The sequence below is a fragment of the Balearica regulorum genome, chromosome 2 (assembly GCF_011004875.1).
Source record: "Balearica regulorum gibbericeps isolate bBalReg1 chromosome 2, bBalReg1.pri, whole genome shotgun sequence".
Taxonomy (NCBI): Eukaryota; Metazoa; Chordata; class Aves; order Gruiformes; family Gruidae; genus Balearica; species Balearica regulorum.
The window spans coordinates 167,723,153-167,744,326 of NC_046185.1; the positions used below are offsets into that span (position 1 = coordinate 167,723,153).

Genomic DNA, 21,174 nt, shown 5'->3' on the forward strand with positions numbered 1-21,174 from the left:
GCACTTAATGCATCCCCTCTAGCAGAAGCAGGGTTTACAACAAAGCATACTACCTACAGCACGATACACTTAGAAACAGCTTTTGGCAGTAGCACAGCATCTTCAGAACCGAAAACTTCACTGTGTCGAGTTTAAACTTACTAGCAGCAACCTTACATCACGCTGTAGTAAACATGTGTTTAATACTTAAAACTACAACCATTCTTTCTCAACCAAGTTTGCTCATCTTGAAAGCGGGCCCGATCTGTATAAATAGATGGCTGTTCGAATCTGCCGATGACTGGGCAACGCAACCATACAGGCCTCGAGTCTGCCGCATCCACTCCGCTCGCCACACCCATCGCACCAAGCTGCGAGCGAGCAACTCTGCAAATACTTATCCCTTCTGCGTTACCGAATTACTGCACGGACATCCCCTGCTGCAACAACAATCCTTGTAACGCAGGGAAGGAGGCCGGCCGAGAAGAAAAATAGCAGGGAAGGATGGGGGGAAAATCACGTTACAAAAAGTTTCGAGGGGTCCCACCAAGAAGTACTGATTCACAGCGTCGCCCTCGACCAAAAAACCGCGTTTCCTAGGAGTTTGGGGAGAGGCAGCTCCAGCAGAACTCTGTGCAAAGCACAGCCGCACAAGCAGCAGCCCTCCCCGGATCACCTCAGCCTCCCCTCCCTCCACGCAACAAAGACTCTCCCCGGCAGCTCCCCCTTCCTCCGGGATGACCCAGACCCAAACTTCGCCAGGCAGATGCTCTCCTGATGCTCCGGGCCCTTCCTCCCCCCGCCCCGCAGCTCCCCTGTCACCGACCGCGCCGCAGCCCGGCCCGCCCTCGCTCCCGCGCCGCCGGCTGCCAACCGCCGCAGCCCGGCTCCCCGCGGCCCGGCCGCCCCTCCCGCGCCCCCTCACAAAAGACCCGCGGACGCTGCTGCTGTTGATACCGCCCCCGCCAGCCGGCCGGCCCGCCCGCGCCCCTTCCCGCCCCGCCGGACCGCAGGCCGCCCGCGCCCCCTCACAAGGGCGAGGCCGGAGCCCCCGCGCCCGGGCCGGGCCGGGCCGCCCCTCCATCGCTTCAGAGAGCGCCGCGCCCGCTCCCCGCTCGGAGCGGGGGGGGGGGGGTCCCCACAACCAGGCCCCAACCCGCGCCCCGCAGCGGCAGCCCCCTCCCGTCGGCCCTTACCAGAGGCGGAGGGGGGCGCGGGGGGCTGCCGCCGGGACGGAGCCGCCTGGTGAGTGTCACTCTCCCCTGCGGGCCCGGCCGGGGGAGGAGGGAACAGAGGCACCGCTGGCCTCACGCCGAGCGTACTACCCTGCTAGCGCCGCGGGCGGGCTCTCGACCGCTCCGCCAATAGAACCGCGTCGCGCCCGCCGTCCGCCAATCCCCGCGAGCGCGGGCGGCACAGGGCTGGGCGGGCGGCGGGAGGGGCTGAGGCGGTGCTGCAGTGACAGGGCAGCGGGTTAGGGTGCGGCGCGGAGGGGCCATGGTGGTGGGTGGGGTGGGGCGGGGCCGGGCTGCAGGGAGAGGGGCAGCAGGGGCGGGCTGAGGGAAACGGGCATGGCCGGGGGCAACACGGCGGAGCAGGAGGGCTGTGGGGCGATGGGGGTGAGGGGAAGAACCCGAGGACGAGCAGAGAGGGGAGGTGGCCGAGGGGGAGAGGTCTGGGGGAATTTGGGCTGAGGGGGATAGGGGACTTGGGGAGACATGGCTGAGGAGAGGGGGTGCCAAGGGAACATGGCTGAGGGGAAACGAGAGGGGGCTGACGAGACATAGCTGAGGGGAAGTGGAGAGGGGGCTGAGGGGATGTGGCTAGGGGGGAAGGCAGCTGAGGGGAAGCGGTGAGGGGAGATGGCAGCTGGGGGGGAAGCAGTGAGGGGAGATGGAGGCTGGGGGAAGCGGTGAGGGGAGATGGCGGTGAGGGCACTTGGAGATGACAGGGCAGGGCCCAAGGAGATACGGTGAGGGAAGGTGGGGCTGTCGGGCACTGATGGGGCCTGAGCTCGGCTGGGGAGGCCCTGGGTGCTGGTGGGGTGTCTGCAGCAGTGCTCTGGAGATGGTGCGGTCCCTGGAGGGAAGAGCAGGTCCCCTCCCCAGGCAGAGGGAGCAACCCCAGCGCTATCATGTGTACAGCTGGCACACAGTGATGAACAGCCACAGCAAGCAGCACATTTCAGTTCCTGCCAACTATGCTTTGTCATCTCACCTTTGGGGACCAAAATGGTTGTTCACAGAGACAAAGTTTGAGGGTGGGTGGTGGCTGACAGGGGATGAAGGAGATCCCATGGGGCGGGGAGGGTGAGGTGGGGTGGGAAAGGACTACACTTGGCAGAGAAGAGGACGTCCTCCTGGGAGCAAGTGCGTACCTATCTTGGACAGGAGGACTCGGTGGTGTTGTGAAGTAGCTGGAAGGAGGTTTGCTGTAAAACACAGAGTGCAGGGACAGATGGAGAGTTCACCCACCCCTCTGGGTGGCTGAATGACAGGTACCACTGGTGCTTTTGCTTCAATTCTACTGTGGCCCTTCTGGTCCAGAAATGCAACCTTCTTGGCGTGCAGGAGGATAGGAGAAGGGCAAGAGAACAAGATGAAGGGATGAAATGTAGATAGCAGGATGGTCAGTGATCAAAGAACATGCTTTTTTACAGCAGGCATAGTTGTAGAATTCCAGAGTGGTTTGGGTGGGCAGGGACCTCCCAGCCCACCCAGTGCCACCCCTGCCCTGGGCAGGGACACCCTCCACTAGCCCAGCTTGCCCAAAGCCCCATCCAACCTGGCCTTGACCACTGCCAGGGAGCCAGGGGCAGCCACAGCTTCTCGGGGCACCCTCTGCCAGGGCCTCAGCACCCTCCCAGGGAAGGATTGCTGCCTCCCATCCCATCTCCATCTCCCCTCCTGCAGCTTCAGGCCATTCCCCTTGGCCTGTCCCTCCCTGCCCTTGGCACCAGCCCCTCGCCAGCTTTCCTGGAGCCCCTGCAGGGACTGGAAGGGGCTCCAAGGTCTCCCCGCAGCCTTCTCTTCTCCAGGCTGAACCAGCCCAACTCTCTCAGCCTGAGGTCTCCAGAGCAGAGGTGCTCCAGCCCTCGCAGCATCTCCGTGGCCTCCTCTGGACTCGCCCCAACAGCTCCGTGTCCTGCTTGTCCTGGGGCCCCCCGAGCTGGACGCAGCACTGCAGGGGGGTCTCCCCAGAGCGGAGCAGAGGGGCAGAATCCCCTCCCTCGACCTGCTGCTCACGCTGCTGGACACGCAGCCCAGGACACGGCTGGCTTTCTGGGCTGCCAGCGCACGTTGCCGGCTCATGTGGAGCTTCTCGTCCCCCAGCACCCCCAAGTCCTTCTCCTCAGGGCTGCTCTCCATCCATTCTCCACCCAGCCTGGAGCTGTGCTGGGGATTGCCCCAACCCACATGCAGGACCTTGACCTTGGCCTTGTTGAACTCCATGTGGTTCACACGGTCCCACTTCTCCAGCCCATCCAGGTCCCTCTGGACGGCATCCCTTCCCTCCAGCATGTTGACCCACCACGCAGCTCAGTGTCGTCGGTAAACTTGCTGAGGGTGCACTCGATCCCGCTGTCCATGTCGCCAATAAAGATGTTAAACAGCGCCAGTCCCAATCCTGACCCTGAGGAACATCACTCCTCACTGGTCTCCACTTGGACATCAAGCCATTGGCTGTGATCCTTTGCGACCAACCAGCCAATTCCTTATCCACCGAGTGGTCCATCTGTCAGATCCAGGTCTCTCCAATTTGGAGACAAGGACGTTGTGTGGGACAGTGTCAAATGCTTTGCACAAGTCCAGGCAGATGACGTCAGTCGCTCTTCCCTTATCCACCAACGCTGTAACCCCATCGTAGGCGGTCACCATGCCCTTAGTGAAGCCATGTAGTGCACATGGCTGAAACTCCCTCAGACAAGAGAAAGGTGGGACCATCCAGTATAGGTGCAGTGACAACAGCCGCGCAGGAGGAACATTCAGCCTTATTCATGGTTTAAACCATTACAACCTGTTATGTGAGTTAATCCATGAGGGAGGGGGATCATCCCCTGTTGCTGGCAGTAAGGTTCCTGCATGTGCCCAAGGACTGGATGTGTCATTCATCTGACTGGAGGGAGCTACAGAGCTCCTAAATCTCATGAAAGTATGGGACACATTGGCCTGCCAGATAAGAAAATCAAAGTGTGGTGACTAAATTAAAACAAAAATAGGTGTGTCTCCTGTGTCTGGTCACTTGAGGGAGGGAACACCCTTCGTATCAGGCTGTGGAAGGGGGCACACCCCATCCAGGTAGAGTTAAGGTTGCAGCTTCTGCCCACCTCCCTCCTCCCAAAGCTGAGAGCGTGGGTACATTTCCAGGGCCAGAGCTTGTAAGGGGAAGACAGGGGGGGAAATCCCGTGTCCTGATGAAAGGCATATCTATAACAACTGCTTGTACCATGTGCTATTTTTAAGCTCCAAGATAAAATAGCATCCTAATGGCTTTCTTTGGGAGGATCGGGCGCCGGTTTGAATTTCAGGGCTGTCCCAGCCTACCCTGGGCTTCAGATCACCGTAGGCTTAAAGTTCCCTCTCTCTCCTTACTAAATCCACCTCTCTTCTCCTCTGGAGCCTTTCTGCTAGGTACTATCTGAGATGGGGTAGACCCTGCTTTCTAGTGCAGCACAGCAATTCCTGCGTCTCTGGAACAGACACTGTAGTACAATGAGAATTGTTGTATTATATAGTACAAGAATTGCCCCATCTCTGGCAGTGGTCAAGGCCAGGTTGGATGGGGCTTTGGGCAACCTGGGCTAGTGGAGGGTGTCCCTGCCCATGGCAGGGGGTTTGAACTGGATGGGCTGTGAGGTTCCTTTCCAAATGAGTCTGTGATTCTCGGAAGTTGTGGGTTATATCAGTGCAATGTTAGGCTGTATGTCTGACCACTGGGCTGACCTGCTTTGGGCTTCAAAAAGAACTTCTGGTTCTTCACCAAGCCCTGAATTTATTCCCTGAAAGAGAAACTTAAGAGTCCAAAGCCTAACCTTCACTGCACAGTGGTCACAGAGGAGAAAACTGTTGGTGTTTTAAGGAGACAGAAGCATCCAGACTTCCCTCTGTCAAGCAACGGCTTTGGTAACTCACCCTAGTCCCAGCCAGGCACACCTAACTATCATCAATCAGAGCAGGTCGTAGCCTTTTAATGCCATAGATGTGTCCATTATAAACTATACGTTGCAGCGGGCAACTGTCCACCATAATCCAAACATCCGTATTTCATTGCACAAGGGGTTTCCTACTTTACAAAACCTGAATTGCTAAGCCCTGGGAGGTGGGCTAGCATCAGCCCTAAAGCTGTGGGGTTTCCTTCCACTGAAACAAAGTAAAGCTGTTTCTACAGCACGTAGCACACCAGTCCGCACAGCTGTCTCCCATCACTGCTCTTCCATGGACATTGCTAGCTGAGAACAGACTCTTCTGGTAGTCTCATCCCCATCTACAGCTTCTTTTTTGTAATCTGTGGCATGCTCCTTGCACATCTTAAGCTGCTATGGGTTTTTATCCTGTTACGCATAGCTTCTCAGCACACTAAGAACTGGGCTTCCTGATTTTCTTAGAACCTGTCTTGTTTCAGCTGAAGCCAGTTGAATTTTTATCATTGGCGTTGGAAGGAGCAGGATGGAGGAGAGTGTTTCATAGCTTGGCTTACATCTGAAGACTGAATAATTTGTTCCTGATGAGAAGGAAAGAAGGAAAGGCGATATATAACATGAGCTACACCTCTATCCTCCACACGGGTGAATTCCTGTGACTCTTCAGAAATCATCAACGTAAAGGCAGGATGAAATCCCAACTGGGCTTGCTGCTAGGTGAACAACTGGCTGACATGTTCTCTTCGCTGCTACTGTGCTTACAAGCCTAGCTTGCCCAAAAACTGATGGCTGCTTTGTTATTCTACTCGAGTTTAGCATGGCTTTTGTGGGGCACTGTTTAATACGAAACTTCCTTGGTTTAGTTTAAAATCTGAAGTCTGCTCTTTGCTTTATGGCAGCAATTTTAGGACAGATTCCATTTGTTGCCTCCCCACATACTTCCCCTATGCAAAAATTCAGAGCATCTCATTTATCTTTGTTTATGCCTCAAAAGAATATAACCTACTTCTCCACTTGCTTTTCCAGCTGCCTTTCCAGACTCCCTGAGTCCTCTCTCAGCTACATTTGGCCTGAAAGAGAGGGCAGCATGATCCACTCTCCTCGGTCGTACGGGAGACAAAAGCTATGAGATGCTACAGGTGTGTCTGTCCTTGTAATAGCAAGGGGATTGTTCTTTTGGGGGGGGGGGAGGCAGAAGGAGAGAAGGTGTGTAGGCAACGGCTCTGCCCTTTCATCAAGCCAGACAGTGAAAGTGGATGGGGGAAAGGGAAGGGGACCAGCTCATCTCCCTAACGAGCCGCTCCTGGCCAGGCCCATTAGCCCAGCAGGGCAGGTAAAGCAAGCCAGCAGTTAGGCTGCTCTAAGTGTAGGCCTGACTTACATCATGTGAGTCACTTGGGAACACCGAGGGAGCTGGAAAGGGACAGCTCATTTCTGGCAAATGCTCATTCATCACCACTTTGATGGGAGCCAGCGCAAATTAAGGACGCTCGGTAATGTGGCTCTGCTGATTCCAGGGCACTGGCAGCAAACGTCTCTGAGAGAAACAGTAATGAACCACGCAGCTTTCTTGCCCATTTATCTAGAGTTTGTCATTCTCTTCTCAAAGCACATGACGTGATAGCCAAAGGTGAATGCTCAACATGAGAGGTGCCTGTGGGGCAGGGCTGCCGGGGTTTCTCCTGGCTCTGCAGGGATGCTGCTTTAAGAGCTGCTGGTTGCTGAGGGGTTCACTGTCATTCCTCTGATCTCTCACTCATTTCAGACTTGCAGCAGAGCCTTTGGAGGGGGCATTTCCAAACATGAGTGCTTGTCAGTGGCAGTTAGTAAGTAATGAACCTGTGGCCTCTATAAAGAAAAAACAACATGGAACCAGATCTGTAACGTTTGAGTGGAGCAGAGAATTGCCTCAGCACTTAGAGCAGCACCCAACAGACTCGTCTTCAGGAAGTTTAGGTTCCTGAATGCTTTTGAAAGTGAACGCCTGTAAGCATCTCGGAGAATTGGAGTGCTCTTACAAAACTAGCCTGCAACTTTCACTCCCATGCCGCAGTCTTCATTCCCCGTCCACTTCCCTATCATGAATTAGGCATGCAAGTAGAAGCTAACTAGTCAGAGTCAGGCAGGACGCTGCTCCGGCCACAACAAAAGCATTGTGGGTCACTGGCAGATATTCGCCAGCCAGCCGGGGCTGTTATGCTCATCAAAGCTGACTCCAGCACAATGGAAGGCATGGAATTTTGGCCAGGGATCCCTGCCATCCCAGAGACCTGTCAAGTCTCTCTGACGGGTCATGGGATTTGCCTTGCAGCTGGCACACCCCGTGATCTCCTGATCTGGGATCTGTCCGCCAGCCGTAACCTGGTGTGCGGGTCCGCAGAGGAAGAGGAGGGTGGCTGCGATGCTGCACTGAGCCTGGGGGAGTGAGTCCCGCTGGCGAGGGCTCTGCAGTCCTGGGAGCACCGGCAGAAAGCACGGCTCTAGCTGCTGTCCTGCACCATAGGTCCTACCGCGAGTGACCCAGGGTGTGGGACGCTTCCCACACACAGCACGTAACCCAGACGTTGGGCTTTCGCATGCAGGAGGAGGAGAACCTGCAGAGGCTTGTCATGGTGTAGGAGCTGATATTTGCATCGTTCTTTATCTAAGCAGAGCCTGGGAAGTGCAGGGCCTTCGGGAGGGCTTAATCCTGCTCCTCCGCGCTAGGGAGGGCTTTTAGCATCAGGTTGGCAGAGCCGATCTCTTCTCTAGCCTGGGCCTTCGTAAACCAAGCCCAATTATTTTGAGGCAGAAACATTGAGTCTGTGCTGTAATGACAGAATGAAATGTCCCCGGGAGTTTGCGTGTAGCCTTGAGTTACCTTTTATAAATAGGTTAACAGCTGGAGGGCCCGTGTTCGTTTAAAGGGAAAAGACATACAGTACATGCCCTATATGATACGCTCTGTCCTAAGCAATTCTGCCATTCTGTTGATTTATATCTGGAGATTAAAGGATTTGCCTTTCAATCAAATTATTCTCCTCAAACTACCAAGTGGGGGAGAGAGGGGATTTTGATCACGTTCCCCACTCTGTGCAGCTATCCCTGGTGAAGCCACAGACGTTTTCTCCCTTGCTGTGAGAAACTTGCAGCTCACAAATTACTCCTGATCACTTTGATGGTGATTTGCTATTTCTGTCCTGCTTCTGGTGCACAGGACACTCGGGGGACAAGAGCGGGTGAGAGGTCTCTGGGCCCCGAGGAGCTTCCATCCCGCACTAGATGGAGCACGTAACCAGGACTGACAAAAGCTGTGTGATGAGACAGAAGATGACTGTTCTGGGGAAAAGCAATCTGCAAAGAGCCCGGCTCGGTTAGGCCCTCCAGGTCTGCAAGAAGTTTCATGCAAGTGAGATCCTTCACCAACAAGGAGAGTGTCTCAGGGGTCAGGGACTGGTTTGTTTTAATTGTGGCGTTCTCTTCCTTCCTTATATGATCAGGTACGAGGTGAGGCACAGAGAGCAGCAGAAGGGACAGTTCGGATCACTCATCTAGAGGCTGGAAGGAGCAGGTCTGAGGGTGGTGGGATGAAGGGCACAGGTATCTAGGGAATTGCCGTGCCTGTTATGAAACGTGCTGTCATTGCTCGGACAAAATGAGGGAATTGTGAAAAGCAGCCAAACTTCCCGTCTTTTTAGTGCAGCGCCTTGTCTCTGATGGCAGCTGGTGCCAGGCGTGCTGTAACAGGCACAGCCAGACCAAAATGGGGGTGATCTCCTCGCGCTGAATCTCATCCTGCGCTCTGCGTGCTGGATGGGTTGAAGCTCTGGGACAGGAGGTTCAATACACTTTCCATACCACTCATTATCACCTTTGTAGGCATTCCTGGGACCCAGTGGTCCACTCTCTCTCTGAGTCCTAATAAGCCAGTGGCAAGACTTTCTTGTGGCAACAAGTTACACGGCGTAATGGTACATGTGCAAATTAATGGTTTGGTATGTGCGGCTTTCCAGTTCTTTGGGTTTGTGTAACATCAAAAACGAAATGGAAGGTTCCTGCTGTACTTTCTCTGGGCCGTTCAGTATTTTCTCTGGTTCCATCACAGAACTTCTGACTTGAATTTTCTTCTGAGATGGTCAATCTCTCAATGTCTCACCGTGGGCTCTTCTGTCTTCCACGTCTGCCCTCCCTGCTTGTGGTGAACTCTCTTGAATTCTCCAACTTCCTTGCTGTGGTGGGATGAGGCAGGACTATGAGTGTTGTCTTTGTAAAGACTGTACCATTTGCAAACATTTCCTACATCACTCATCTGTGTTCCAATACTTTAATTATACTTCATCTTTCAGATCTCTAAACTCTTGTTCCTTTTGCTCGTAGACGAAGCAGAAGTCAGGACAGGGCTATGTACGGTAATGCCCAAGGTCCCTTTCTGAGATGACACAGTCACTTTAGAAACCTGACTCCCATGAAATTCCCCTTGGTTCCTCAGAACGGCTGAGAGCGCTTTGGCTGAAGAATTCCCAGGGCATTTTCTGTTGTTTATTTTCAGTTTGGGCAGCTAGTCCATTTGCATGAACCCTACGAAAGCCACGCGGGACAGAAAGATCGTATGCGTGGTGCTCAGCCACAGCTGCGCAGCCACTGCTGGTCCCATTTTGCACACTCATCAGTTCAGACATGCAAATAAAGGGTGTGTAGCTTTCATTTATATGCTTCAGCTTTAACTATGAGCCGCACATGAAAATCGCATGAAAAACATCTTTTTAGGCCAGAAGCAAGCCTTCTGTGTGGATTAAAGGCAGTGCCACATTAGCAGCAAGGCAGAGCTCAGCCCTTCTTGATCAAAAGCTTCTTTCCCCTGCAGCTTGAGCCAACGGAGGCAGCAGTATAGTCCCTACGCCAAACACCAATCATTCAGGTACAGTACAGCAGAAGGCAGAGATCTTCGGGTGTGTATCGCCCAGCTCACTGCAGCATCAAGCGGGAGCCTCGTGAGAAGTCTCCGACCAGCCAGAGATGGTCCGTGGTCCCTGCAAGCCGCTCAGCACTGGCCAGGCGTGCTGGACTGAACTGGCTGCCCAGCACCTGAGCGGGTAGTACCGTCGTTTGCCTTCACCAGCTAACGAAGCCCGGCCAGCTTAGCAGACATGGAGCACCAGGCTGTGGAAGATGGACCTTCCAAACATTTCAAATGTGTTACCTCACTGAGACGAGTTTTTCAGGCTTGCAGCTGGGGAGGTTTTCTGACTCTGCTCCCAAACCCTGGCTGCCAAACCAGAGTGGAGGATACGAACCAGAGAAAATCAGCTAACCCCCGAGACTGGGGTTAGAGAGGTGATCTCCGAGGAATCATCTCACATCCAAAATCGTAATAGGAAAAAAAAAGGAAAGTACTGGCTGGGGTGAGGGCGTAACTGCTAGAAACTGGCCCAAAGGAGAAAAGTGAAAGTGCATCACTGCGCTGCATGACATGGCTGCAGCAGAGACTTCCCTGGGTTATAGATAAAACAGAGGGTGGATGACATTAGAATTAAAAATTGCCTGAAAATGCTGAAGGATGAAACTCAATCTGTCATATAAAAATTTAATTACCATGTTGTTAAACCCGAGCTTTCTGGAAGAGACAAAGTAAACAGGGTTTCTAGAAGAGTACTTCTTCCCTTGGGACTCCACAACAGACCTGGAGACCTGATTGCGAAATTTCATCATTGCCAGTAGGGGGGGAAAAAAAAATCCAGACAATATCCAAAGCTTATGCTTAAAGGGCACAAACTGCAATATTTTTTCTACATATCTTTCTGCTCTCGCTTTAAAAAGAAACGAGAGCTGGGGGAACTGACAGCAGCTTTCATTATTATGGGTGAGAATTCCCATTTAAATTCTTATTCATCTTCCAAAAATGAGAGACTTGGGGGGGGGAGGGAAGGGAATGCACTCCAGTTGCTTGGAATAGAAATACAACTTGTTCATACAAAGCATGGAAAATAATGATAATCCGATGAAAAAAATCTTGGCAGACAGTGAAATTCAGAAAAGGAAGAAGGGGAGAGAAAAGACAGAAGACTGTAGAAAGTCTGAACAATTGCAGAAGTCAAACTCAGCGAGAAGGCTCAGAGACAGCACCCACACCCCCCGCGACGGCATTTCACGAGAGCCATTGGGTAAAACACTCTTTGGGGGGAGCAGGCAGGTATTTGGGGCCCAGCAAAAGAGGGCTGCTGGGGACTGATTTGAGGTATTATTCTGGCATTTAATTTTTGCAGTCAAGAGGAATTTTTGCAGTGGAGGAATTCTGCAATCATGGAAAATAGCGTAGCAGTTGACAGGCAGAAATTAAGGAATATTTAAGCATACGTCTGTGAATCGAACGTGATTGGAAGCATTCACCAGACAAGGATCCAGGCAACCAAATAGCCCAACTCAACTATCTTCAAGTTTTTGATAAGCTAGATGAATCACTATTACTGTGAAGTGGTATCTCTATTAAAGACTGCCTTTTACGGGGAAGAAAACAAACTCTGGAGGAATCAAAGCCCCCCTCATCTAAACTACTCCCAAATGATTTGATTTGAAGAAGGTTTGCAGCAGCTGGGAAAATTATGGGCATGAAATGCCACAAAATAAGTGATAAAGAAGTAAGTGATAAAGACTTCTATAAATAGAAGTCTTCAGTACCAGCATCAGTCAATAGACAGAGAATCGTACAGATAGAGCAAGCTTGGGAAAAATGAGTCTTAGAAGAAAAAGATTACGAGAGAGTCATGAAGACCCAAGATCAGAAAGCTGTGTCGCAATTAACTCCCTTAAGTGTATAGTTGAATACGTTGGCGACAGACGCCGGCAAGCAAATCTTTAGGAACATAAAGATGCCATATGAAAGTGAAGGAGACACTGGCTTGAAAGCCTGAAATGACTCAAGAGTTCTTTCCCAAATTAAAAACAATCCCCAAAGGTCATTACGCATCATGATGAAATACATGCTACTGTTGCCGCTTAATATGAAATCCTCTAGTCCTCAAATAGCCCGAGTTCTGGAGTTACTCAAGTAGATCCATGAGCAGCAGACTAGATAGGATGGATTAAACCTGAAATTTTAGGTAAGAAGAGAAACTGCAGAGGCAACAGGGAGTTTGAAAAGCTGTGGGGTCAGATGGTACCCAGACAAATGTCACGAGGCCATGAAAGAAACTACTGTAGCTGTTCTCCTGGTGTTCTCACTCGGCCTTTGCTGTGTGCAGTTCCTGGAGGCCCGTATCATTACTAAATCGCTGTTTAAAGATTTTAGCAGAAATACTAGCTAGTGATCTGCAGATCGTGCTTGTGGTTTATATAAACCCCAAATGAAACTGGATGAAGCAAGGACAATGCTCAGATCCTGCTAACAGAGCACTTGGAAACCTTCCTAGTCCTTGTTTTTTAGCCAGCAGAGAGAACCTTTTAATTTTAGCTGTATGAATCTCTCGTTGTAGAGAGAGTTTTGGAAAGGGAGCTCTCTGAAGCTCTGTCCTATGTGGACATCCCTCCCATATTTTGTTAATGGACAACAACTGTCGGTGTTGGGTGTCAGCCCCAAAGCAGTTTTAAAAGTCAATGGATTAATTCTCCTCTGCCTGAGAACAAGCTCCGATGCCTATTGTCTCCTCTACTGCGCCACAGAGACTTTGGAAGAGAGAATAAGGGATCGTCAGTTTGTCACAACTGTCAGGAACGCACTGCGCGGAGCCTTACACGCCGGTGGAGTTGTGCTGGCTGTAACCAGCCCAAACATTTCCCTAAAATTAGTATCTAAATAAATCCCTTGCTTTGGGAAAGCATCTGCTTTTGAATTAAATTATTCCAGATCTGAACATTAGCAATATTTTTGCTAAACTTGAGCTGTCACCCTACCAGAGCATGATTAAATGTTAGTCTGCAACAAATTCCTCAGGAAATCTGAGAAGTAAAATGTGAAACCACTGAGAAGAGCCAAATGACTTAAATGTCAAGTTGCTGCTTCAGCAAATGGAAGCAGATTTGGAGCACTGGGGGAATATGCAATTTCTTGGTTGAGAAGATGAGCCACAGCCATAATGAATGTTTTGCCAAGCCTGTATCTGGTTTCAAAATCTTCCCACAGTCATCCCAAATAAGCATTGGTGAGAATGCAATGTTATTAGAAAGGGGAGAGAGTAAGAACAGCCTGAGCGGTAATGAATGAAGGTAGGTTTGTAACAGAGGCTTGCTAAATTGGGGGAACGAGCTCAAAGGTTTTAAAACAGGGTCACGTCTCTTGCAGAAGCGGGACTGGGGGAAGCAGCCTGCGTGCTGAGCCTGCGCTCAGTGGGTCCGCACCAGGGCTCGAAAAGCAGCACCCTGCAGCTCCCACCACTGCCGCCTTCCCCCTCGCTCGTCCTCCTGGAGCGCCCACCGAGCACTCGGCAGCACCGGGATGCTCTCCGTGCTGCTCCATGTCCTGCCGCCCCCGGAGGAGCCCTGCCTCCGTTTCCAGCAGCGTGAGGTCTGCTCCGGGGCTCCCACCCTGCGGGCTGATCCCTGCGGGGATACCGGACTTGTGCCGCTGCCCCCGGCAGAGTCGCGAGCTACGGCAGCCGCAGCGGAGGGGAAACCCTTGGGGGCAGCTCTGGCTCCTCCGGATCAGCTGCGCAGACACAGGAGGGGAAATACAAATGCGTGCATGGTAGCCAAGCGGGGTGGGCTACGAAAAGAAGAAAAGGGCCTGTTTGGAGAGCTGCTGGGCTGGCTCTTCCGGGCGCTGCGTGACGGGACCAAGGCCATAGTCCCAAAGGGGAAGCGGACAGAGGGCTCCGGAGCACCCGATTTCCCTGCTTTACCAGGCACAAAGCTGCGAGCGTGACTATTGCTGCACTGCCCTGTGTCGATTAAAGAAAATAATCACCTCCTCCAAAAACGCATTCATATATTTTAGGTTACTCTTTCTTTCTTTTTGTGTTTGTTTTCTTTTTGTCTGGGACAGAAGCAGAGAGGCCTTGCACTTTCTCAGCAGTTTTAAACCTTAATCATGAAATAGGCGAGTTAAGCAGTGGGAAAGCAAAGGAATACTTAAAGTCGGCTGGCTGGTCGGTAAAGAAATCTCCCTGAGTTAGAAACAGAAACAAACTCTGCTATTCTTCTGGTTAAGCCTGTAGAGCCATGCTCGGGCAGAAACCACCACCCCGGTCCCCGTGCTGTGTTGCTGGCTGGCCGTGGGCCACCGGCGCCGGGAAGAAGGGCCGGAGCTGGGGAGGTCGGAGGAATCGGGACCACCCGAGTCCCCACAGCTTCCAGATCCCGTCGTTTCATTGCGGTGCCGGTGCCTGCCCAGTGAGGAAACTTTCGTGCAAAATACATAATTATTTTTTTTTTTCTTCTGCTGACAGCTTTGCTGACAAGGTTGTGTACCGAGCGCTCCGTGCGCTGCCGCAGCGTCAGGCTTTAGTCTGGGAGAAGAGAACCGACAACTTCATTTGGCAGTATGATGAAAGAACATCGATGTGAGTATTGTTGCTAAGGTTCCTCATGGGGTTAGATTAAAAGACAGGTTGGGAGAAATCTTGGAGGGATTGTCATGAAAGCAAAAGGTTGTATTTGTATGGTAAACACGCCCAGTTATTAAAGAGTATTAGGACGTGATTTGTAACCAAATATTACAAATATGGCTATTTATTATCAAATGAGCCTGTGGTAATCCCTTGGGGCTTCCCAGCCAGAATGCTCAGGCACGAAGAATGGGGAGATAATCTCTCTTCTAGCAGCTGACGACAGACAGCCTCTTGTTCAGAGAGGGAAATCAGGCCAAAACTGAAAGAACAGTTCAAAAAAAGGAAATCTATTGTTAAGGGGCGGCCGGCACATCAGCGACCTGCCGCACAAAACCAGAAAGCGCGCGAGCGGGGTGCTTAGCTGGTTCGTTGCCGTTTATTTATTACTGAAATACACTTAGCTGAAAACAATCAGCATATTTTTAAACACTAATGTTTGTTAAAAAAAAAAATCTTCTTTCCTGCCAGGACAGCTGAGGGGAGCTCCAGAAAAGCTCAGAAACGACACCCCGGTGTCGTGCAGGGGCTGCTCTGGCAGAGAGCCTTGCCGTGATTACGTCTGGTTCTAATATTTACAGGCCGTTAATTTTAAAGTGTTTAAAGTTGCTAAACAAAGAGCACGACGTTGCTATTTTATGCATGGACATATGTGTAATGATGTGCATATGCATATACACATGCATGATGATGTGCGGTATAGGATTGCTGCTATTGTTTCCTCATAAGGCGGTCTTGAAAATGAGTAGGTGACGTTGCTCCCTGTCACCGGCCGAGACGTGCGGGTGCCTGCAGCGGTGGCTGCCACCGCCGGCGCGGCTCTGCCTGCCGTGGGAGCCGGGAGTTAAAGGGGGGGGGGGGGATTCGGGGTGCTGCCAAACCCCACGGCTCTGAAAAGGCCGGGGCTTTCATGCCTGCGTCTGTTGTCCCCGCCACGAACATCGCCGCATCTGTGGAAAGCAAGGCTCGGGGGTTGCTGAAAATTCACTTTTGCCCAGTTTGTCCAGCCAGGCGTATAAAAACCACAAGGATCGTGAGTACTACCATTTGTACAAATGTTGCAGTGCTACCATTTGTACAAATCTCGGCTGCGGTCATTTGAATAGTGAAAAATCTTCTCAGTGGCAGTTTGGTGAAAGAGGAAAGCGCCCCAGAGCGTTGGTGGTGGCGGGGAGAGAACTCGGTAAATCTGCGTCCCTCGGACTCCTTCGAGTCCCACGTCCTGACCGTCCCCGTGCACGCAGCTGCGCCATGCAAGCTGAAGCATTTTGTTCTTTTCAACTGGAACAGCTTCTCCTCCTGGGCCGATTAAAATGTCTTGTAATGGATGCTTCGAGCAACATGATACCGTGACTCAACTGAAATCCAGCCCTGGATGAGCTGGCTGCCCGGAGATCCGCCGCAGAGGCGGTCCTCGATAGGCCTGCTCCGCTGGAGAGCAGAACAAGGCTCGCCGCAGCGCCGAGGCAGCCTGATTGCACAGGGGACTGCAGGAAATTCTGGCAAAGACCAGCTCTGTTTGGAAATAACTGAGTTATTTATGAGTGGGTGGGTGTCTACATGTTTTTGTCAATAGCAACATCACGCTGGAGAAAGAAAAGTCTGCTCTAGCTGGCGTGTGGTGAGGGAGGCGAGCGGGCCCGGCTTACTGCGCAGGGACCTCCTCGTCACTTCCAGGAGGAAGAGCAGGCATCTGCACCCCGATTTTGCCATCGACGTATTCAGCAAGGCGCAGAAGTTTCTACTCCGTTGTGGCCCAAAGCCGAGTGCGAACGCTTAGCTGCAGAGATGGGGGGGGGGGGAAGCTGCTTTAAGGCCTGTCGACCTAATGCTTTTTGTTTCCCCCAGGCTTTCTTGCTGCATGCCCAGTAACGCGCAGGAGGGTGCGAATGCGCGTCGCAGCCAGCGCTCCCTGCCACCCGCCGGCTGCCTGTGTCTGCGAATGTTCCCTCTGCAGCCGAGCAGCCCTGGGGCAGAGCCCAGGCTCAAATCCAGACGCGCTGCTCTTGACTCCGCACAAACACGCTTCTAACAAAAAAAAGGACTCGTGCATCCATCTGGGGAAGAAAAGAGGCAGCACAAGAGCGTCTGGCTCCGAGTCCAGCTCCTGCTTCATGGCTATGAAACATCCAGGTTGCTGCAATTTCCCTGCTGTATTCGGCCACGCTCAGCGCAGCTCCGGGTCCGTGCGGCTCCGCTCGGCTATGCTGCACCAGCCTGCCGGAGCAGAGGCAGGGCCAGTGGAAAGATGCTCTGTCAGGCAGAAGCAACGCTATCTCAACAAACCGGTGTGTGTGAGAGAAGGTGAATAAAACACAGATGGGAAGGTAAATAAGACCCTGAGGCTCGATGACTCGCCGAAGCACCATGGTGCAGCCAGACTGCTGTACGGCGATACCCGGGGCGCGTGGTGCCAGAGCTGCTCAGGGGCCGGTGAGCGAGCTCAGCCCGGCTCAGCGCTGGAGCACTCTGCGGGGTGAGGGGCTGCAGCTGCACCCTCTCCCTCACGCAGGCTGCACAGATCAAACAAAGGGCAGACCTGAGCGCCCCACGGTCCCCAGCCGGGATCCCGGGCACGGCGCGGAGGCTTTGAGCTCGCACGGCAGCTCGGCAGCCGGTCGGCAACGAAGACAGGGAACATGGCAGATACGGCCTTCAGCTGACGTACGGCTGCTCCGCATCTCGCGGGGCCTGAGCGTCGGCACGGCCCGGGGTCAGCAGGTCTGCCAGCATCCAGCAAAGCCCACACGGAAATTCCCAGAGCATTTTTCTATGAGGCACTGCTGGCCGTTTCTCTTCCTGTCCCAGCACCCAAACCCCACACTTCTCCCCCAGCCACCATGAAACCCGCCTCTCCCAGCAGCTGCAGCGTTGCTCTCCCTGTTGCGGTCCCCACCGCCGGCGCAGGCACTGCCAGCCTCCACGCTCGGGATCAGGTCCCAGCTGCCAGGAGTTTCCCGGTGTTGAGAGGGGCGTTGGGGAATTGTTTTCCACAGGCTCCAGCTGCTGCTTTAGCAGCGTGCAACGACAGCGCAAGAGCCCTCCAGGACTCGGCAGCTCCGCCACAGCCTCCGTGCGCGACAGCCACTTGCCTCTTTGAACGCCGTCCGTGCTGCGGCAATAACAATCGTGCCTTTGTCTCCTCGGTCTGAATGTCTTTATTTCAACTGTCAGCTATCCGGGCAAGAGACGGTCTCCTAGGCCACGGACACACGTTCGTTTCGCAAACAGCTGCCGCAGTTTGAGACAATACCCCGCTCCTGCTGGCCCCGCTCCGAGCTGTCCTGGCAGCTTCTGCTGCCCGGCGGAGCTGGAGCACCCGGAGCGGAGAGCGGTCCCTTCGCTGCTTCGAACCCCACAGCATAAAAGGTGGGTTGAAGTGACCCCTCAGATCTTGCCTGATGTGAGTTTGGGATGAAATCCCCTAGGAACAGGCCCTGGCCGCAGCGTGAGGTCCGAGCGGGCGAGGAGCAGGGCGTTAGTAAGTGCAGAGAGCCCCAGGCCCTGGCCCGCTGCCCCCAGGACCCCGTAGCCCCCAGCCTCCGGCGCAGAGGTTTGCTGCCATCGCGGCTCTTGACAAAAACCAGATTGTGAGCGACTCCGATGGTCCCACCGGCGCCGCAGCCAGCTATCGGGTCAGCTGTGAGCAGCTGGGAACGGTAAAACATTGACCAGCCTCGGCAGGATCCAACAGACAGCTGTGCGCGGTCGTAGGACGTGTGCGCGTGCGCGCTCGTGTGTGTGTGCGCGCACGTACAGCCCGTAACGCAGCAAAGCTGTGACCTCGAGCAATGCTTCTGCTGCTAACCGGAGAGCGACTTCGGGCGGCCATTCAAGCAGGCGGTGCCGTACGGCTGGCTCTGCCCCGGTAATCTCTCCTTCCCCAGCCGAGGGAGGAGCGGGGCCTGCTGGTTTCTGACGGGAGAAGACGGAGGTGAGGAGAGCCCCTCCGAGAGCGGGAGGCGGACTGGAGAAGGGGTCCCCGCACCCCCCTCTCTGGTGCCGTACCCCACTCGGCTCTCGGCCTGGCGAGACCCAGGGAAGGGGCCGCTGGCCGTGCCCTTGGCGTGTCACAAAATGCCTCCCCAGCCCCGGCGTGAGGCGATCGTGGCGCGTTCTCGCTCTTACCCCCCGGAGCAGCGCGGCCAGGGGAGGGCGAGATGTGAGCTCCCCGCTGTCGCCAAGTTTCCTAAAATAATCCTGCAGCGCAGGGTAAGGCACTGTGAGCCCTGCCGCTCCGCTGGCCGTGCGTGTTTGTGTAACTGGAGACACGGGGCCGGCGCAGTCAGAGTCCTCCTTTGGAAAGGACGGGCACCTCGTCATCGAGAATATCTTGGTCTGACCACAGCGCTCTTCAGAGACGGTCTGAAAGCTAACCAGAAACCCGAGGGGTCTGCGGTGGGCCTGGGAGTGAGCCTGGGGGTGGGAAACGGGGATTTCGGGCTGTGCCAGAGCGTGCGAGGGCAGGGAGCGGGACGGACCCTCCGCCCGTCCACGCCGCGGAGAGCACGGGCAGCGCTGGACTCCAGCACCGCGCGACGCGTAGTGCCGGATGCACGGAGACTCGGCACGGGGCCCCGCTCTCCCACCCCCTCTGAGCGTTTTGGGATTTAACCGGCGTGGTGCAGTGCTTTAGGGACGGGTTTCACCCCGGGGGAGAAAGGAACAGTGAGAAGCTCTGCCGAGCTAGCGCGCCCGCTGCTCCAGCGAGCCAGGCTTGTGCGAGCAAGCCTAAAGAGGCTGCGCTGCTTCCCATTAAAAGATCGTTATCTTCCTCAGCAATTGTTTGGCAGCTCAGGGGATCCTCCAGGCTGCAGGACAGGCTGGATTTCAAGGCACGAGCCGTTTCAGCGCGGCCACGATGATGGACGGAGCCAGGCCCACCTCTGTTGGGAGGAAGAGCAGCTCGGTGGCACGGCGTCTCCGCACTGCCGCCGAGCCCCCCCCCGCCCCGCCCCGGTTTTTGCAGGGCGCACCCCACCCCAGGGCAGCGTCTGCAGGTTGGTGCCGAGGCTCCTTAGCGAGCGTTGCGGGGGGCAGCGGTCGGTGGCGTACGCGCTGTCGGAGGGCTCCCTGCGTTGCAGGCGTTGGAATCGAGGAGCTATGTGGGGCTTCCTTCCGAGTCCTGCCGTGAATTTTGGCCAGGCTTCCCCGGGAAACGAGGCTGAGCGGCGGCTGCATCCGTGGATCCGCCTTGCACAACAACCTTCAAACTTCTTACCCAATTCCAACCACCCTTGACGGAGGGGAGAGGAGCAGCTGAGGGGGACGCGGGTCTGTGGGACTGCGACTGGTTGATCCCGGCGTGGCGCCCGGGGCACCGCTCCTCCTCCTGCAGCAACAGGGTAACAGCCAGGACCAAAATCAGCCCCTCCGCACCCAAAGCACCGACTCTGCGTCCAGGAAAGCCCCAACCGCAGCCCCGCATGCTCTGCATGGGCAGACCCCGCATCGCCTGGCACCGCCGTGATGCCTGGAGAGTTCCCGTGAGCGCAGGGGGGTGTGTGTCCCCCCCCCGGAGCTCGCTGCGTGCCAGACGGCGTAACGTGGCGGTGGGAGACAGGTTTGAATCCTTCATCCTGCTGCCGCCTCCCCAAGCACGGCTCTGCTCTTCGCCCTGCACGAGAAGGGCTGCGGTGGAGGGTGGCTGCAGTCGGAGACCTGCGTGGGCGCAGCTCCTGCCCCGCTCCGCACCGGTGGGGCTGCCCCCGCCCCAGGGAGGAGGAGGAGGAGGAGGGCAGAGGCGAAGCAGGGCTGAACCAGGGACGAACCGCAGCAGCGCCGGCACGGTCTCATCACGGCGTTGCTCGGTGTCACGTGCAGCCAGGATCGCAGCGCTGCCGCCGTGCTGCTGGGTCACCTCGAGCCCGGCCGGGGAACGGCCAAATCCTGGCACGTGGAGCCTGTGCCCAGAAAGGGGCCGCAGCTTCTTGGAGAGCCCCCGCTCAGCGTCAAGCCACAGCGGCCGATCCGGGCTGGGCGTCACGGAGGCCCGACACCACATGGGTCACCCTGCGGAGCCACTGCTGGCACCCCCCAGGCGCCCGCCGCGCTTCCCGCCGCACTGCCAGCACCGGGGTTTGCTTGTGCGGGGCTTGCTGAGCCGCGGCACACGGGGAGGGCCCTGCCCAGCACGGGAACGAGCACCTTGGAGCCGGGGTTGTACCTTCACGTGGCACCAGGCTGTTGTTTGAAGAGGCTTGTGCAACCGCCGCGGTGGTGTTTGCACACGCTAATCTCGTCACCGCAGAGGAGCCGCTGTCTCCTTTCCCGCCCTGCTTAATTCCTTCGGTGGAGACACCCTGGATCCAGCCACGGCGCTCCTCCGCCAGCGTGCACCGACTCACCCGTCCCACCAAACGCCGTGGCAGAAGTCATCCGTGCTGCCATCCGCCAAGGCGGAGCGAAAGCTACGGCGCGGTTTCAGCCCGGCTCCAGACGGGAGCTGCTCCTTCCCTGGGCCCCCCTCCTCCAGCTGAGCTTTCCCCTGGTTCCTCGCCCTCCCCGGGACCCCCGGGCTGCCGTCGGGGTCCCTCTGCG

At 55.0% G+C, this 21,174-nt stretch overlaps 1 protein-coding gene and 1 long non-coding RNA gene across 23 annotated transcripts in view; one reads left to right on the top strand and one right to left on the bottom strand.

Annotated features, from left to right (window-relative positions):
- The window catches only part of MAP4 (microtubule associated protein 4), a 162,652-nt gene extending 161,322 nt beyond the window's left edge, over positions 1-1,330 (bottom strand). For 13 of the 22 annotated variants that reach the window (XR_012834250.1, XR_012834251.1, XM_075746954.1 and 10 more), the window contains exon 1: positions 1,176-1,309. The gene's annotated coding sequence lies outside the window, so the exon portion shown is untranslated. Of the gene's footprint in view, positions 1-1,175 lie in introns of all 22 variants that reach the window. The other 9 variants (XM_075746946.1, XM_075746940.1, XM_075746942.1 and 6 more) reach the window with 4 other exon arrangements.
- Positions 1,331-11,040: 9,710 nt separating this feature from the next.
- LOC142600650 (uncharacterized) lies at positions 11,041-19,710 on the top strand. Its single transcript, XR_012834254.1, has 3 exons — positions 11,041-13,297; positions 14,489-14,589; positions 16,483-19,710. It is a non-coding gene; the product is annotated as an uncharacterized LOC142600650 (long non-coding RNA).
- The last annotated feature ends 1,464 nt before the right edge of the window (positions 19,711-21,174 follow it).